The following is a 3,606-nucleotide window of genomic DNA, read 5'->3' as shown; positions in this document are numbered from 1 at the left end:
CCTCATCATCCTCACAGCTCACACCCGGGGCTGCACGGAGCCCTCATCATCCTCACAGCTCACACCCGGGGCTGCACTGAGCCCTCATCACCCTCACAGCTCACACCCGGGGCTGCTCGGAGCCCTCATCATCCTCACAGCTCACACCCGGGGCTGCACTGAGCCCTCATCATCCTCACAGCTCACACCCGGGGCTGCACTGAGCCCTCATCACCCTCACAGCTCACACCCGGGGCTGCTCGGAGCCCTCATCATCCTCACAGCTCACACCCGGGGCTGCACTGAGCCCTCATCACCCTCACAGCTCACACCCGGGGCTGTTGCCATGCACCAACAGTGCCCCTCCCTCTCCAGAACACAGCCCACCTCTCAGAGACACAAAGCAAAAAGAAGTCTCCTACGGGTTTTGGCTTTTCTTAGTCCACCTGGTTACACGATTAAAACATGTACTTGCATTGATGGTCATTGAGGGGAAGCTTTCCAGTGGAGAAAACAGTCTTTGGTAGCATACTTTGATACACCTCCAGAAAAAGCAGAATCAGCACCAACTCCTAAGACCCTGGCTGAGGAACCCCGCCCTCCTTGGGATACCCAATACAGCAGACCTCAGAAAAGGAGGGGAAATAGTCAAGCTTGGAGTGGAAAAAGAGAGCATAAGTACACCAGCCCTTAAAAAAAGCCTTCACACAGCAATAGTGGGAACCAGTCACATTTCTTCTTTCCTTGTTTTCTGTGATAACATAAATATGAAATAAAAACACATTAAACACAAGGAAGAGCTAGGATTTTACAGGTCTTCATTTGGCAGTCTGGATGACAAATGGGTGAAGAAGTAAAATGAGAAAAAAACCATGATTCTTTGCCTTGTTTGGTCACAACAATGCTAAGCTAAGAGCTTGTCCTCCAGCATCCACTGCCCAAGGAGAGTGATGTCCTCTCACAGAAACATCCATTGTTGAGACAGCAACAGAGAGTACTGCAGGATTCCTTAAATATACTGTGTGTATACTCCCTGCAGTGGTAATAACTGGGTTCAGTGAAGTTTAAGCAGGTTTTAATGAGTACTTATTTGTACATCTAGCCAGCTTCAGGGTTGTGCTGGGACCTTGATGCCAAAGGTTATGTTGACCCAGAAAGGAACTGGAACAGATAGAGACTCCTCTACATCCAGCTCTCTGAAACATGCAAATTAACAGGGCTGCTGCAGCAATGTTGAGTTTTGAAGGCAGGATTTTTCAGTCCTGATTTAATATCTACGCTTAACACTGTGATGTTTTGTGGTGCTTCTCCTGAGCAGTGTTGTTATCCTTGCACAAGTCCTAGGGTGCAAGGGCATGTGAGGGGTCTTGAATGGTGAGAGGATGGTACTTGCTATTTCAGACGTTTCTTAATTTTTTTTTAATTCTTCATAGTCATAAATATGCCCTGGAAAGGAATCCATGAACTCATGCCCCTTCTATATTCAACAACCTTATCTGGGAGAGCCCTTTTCCCCTTACAGGAGGAGGAGCAACGTATGTGCTTATGAGCAAGGATGGCTGTGCATGGCAGCAGAAAATGTGAGCTCATCTCTCCTTTCTTAAACAAGAGCCTAAAAATACTGCTGAAATCACTCACTGGAAACAGAGAATATAGCTCCTTGGCCTTATAAAAGCTGACTGGATCTATGCCTCGGTACAAAACACTTTCAGATTTATATGCCAAATGAAATGGACTAAATGAAAATTCTTGGAAGGAAAAAGGAGGTTTTCAAGAATTAATGATTCTTCACCTTATTCTGAATAAATAAACCTGGGTAAATAGAACACAAATGCACTTACTGAGATGAAGCATTTGATCTGAAAGGGAGAGGTAGTTGCAGAGCCATACTTCTGTTTGCTGTCTAATCTCCAGGAGGTCTTGGCTGCAGATCAGACCCCTTAGTCAGCCCACAGCTCCAACAAAGGTAAAAAAGGTCAGAGAGCACTGTGGCAACCCTTATTAACCCTTAGTCTGAGCTATCATGACTTTTTCAAGTTAAGTCCATGACTTGAGACCCCCTTTCTAACCTATGTGAGCCAAAGCTAGATCACACCAGGTCAGCAGCACTGTCATCAGCTTGGGGCTTCGGTGTGCCCAGAGCTGATGTGAGGGGAGTGGAGCTCTGCACATCTTAAGGGCATTGAGAGAAGAGCAACATCCACTTCTAATGAGAGGCAGCAAGTGCCAGCATGGGTTTCTTCTCCCCACTAGGGAGGCAGCAACAGGTGTGGATGCCAGGGAGATATGTTCCTCTGGGAAGAAGGAGGGGTCAGGGTCCTGGGTTTTCCCCTGAGGCACCGCAGTAGATGGTGAGGGTCCTTTCCACTTAAACTGGGTGTTAATAAGGTCCCGGTTCACGGGCTGCTCTTATCAGCAGAGACTCACCCGTGGTAAAGAAGAGTCAGTGCCAGGCTGGACTCCCCAGTGGTGGTGAATTTTCCCCGCGGTAGCATCAACTCGACTGATCCCCTCCTGTCCCCAAAGCGAGAGAGAGAGCGCCGGGAGCTGAGCCCAGCCCCTCAGCCCCCAGCCAAACACCTCAGGGTATTCCTGCCCTTCCCAGGAGAAAAGCCTCTGGCTAGGAGGCTGCGGCCAGCTGCACCCCTTGCCCCCGTTGTTACTACCTCTTAGGCAATGGATGGGAGAGAATTTCCTGAGAGAAAAGGAAACAAAAAGGGGGAAAAAAAATATTCCTAACTTTCAAGAAAGCTAGACCGAGGAAGAGGTAGAGCCACAGGTAGTTATGTGATCCCTATCCCTGGATAAACAGTGAGAGATGCAAAAAGATTTCAGCTGCCAGTCACAAGGTGACTGTACAACATTTGTTTTACTTGGCAATCTTGTAGAGAAGCCAAGAAAGGGAATGGATAGGATGTTCCTCCTAGCTGCCCTGTTCTGGTGTACTTGCATGTTGAAGTCAAAGACACGTTGCCAGGAAGCAGCATGGAAAACCCAGTGGAGAGCACAGCGCTGAAGACAGCAAAGGACAGGAGGCAGCTGTGGGCTGGTGTGACCAGGAGCGAGGGAATTGTGTCCTCCTGCTTTCCAGCCATGCTGCAGGATGTTAACCAGCTCCTCCCTCATGAGCAGCGCTTCCAGGCATCCTACCTACCACAGTGCGCGCTGCAGCAGCTGCTTCTCACCCACTGCCCTTCAAGGGCATTGTATGGCCTCTGGCACCTTTTCATACCAACACTCCTGTTTGAATAAAAACAGGGCAAGACTTCGGAAATTGAGTAGGGTATAGCCTAAAAATTTCTCTATCTTCTTCATGTCTGTTGTTCTGTGATTTCCACTGCTTTGAATGCATCCAAAAATAACTTGAAAAAGATGAATAGCTTGATTATTGCCAGCATGAATGGATATTGGTTTAAATGGTTGCTTGGAAGAGAAGAATAATAGAGAAATCATCTTCTGCAATCCACATCCAATGTTTAGACCTCCAGCCTTACACTTTGCTTGAGCTAATGGCTGAAGACTTGTATAAGACTTGTATCACGGTACAGCAAGAAAATCTTCTGCCTGCTTTAAAGCTATTGGCCCCTTAGTCATTAAAAATAATTAAAAATACATTAAACTTTCGAC

The sequence above is a fragment of the Passer domesticus genome, chromosome 6 (genome assembly GCF_036417665.1).
Source record: "Passer domesticus isolate bPasDom1 chromosome 6, bPasDom1.hap1, whole genome shotgun sequence".
NCBI lineage: Eukaryota > Metazoa > Chordata > Aves > Passeriformes > Passeridae > Passer > Passer domesticus.
This window is presented reverse-complemented; position numbering follows the sequence as displayed.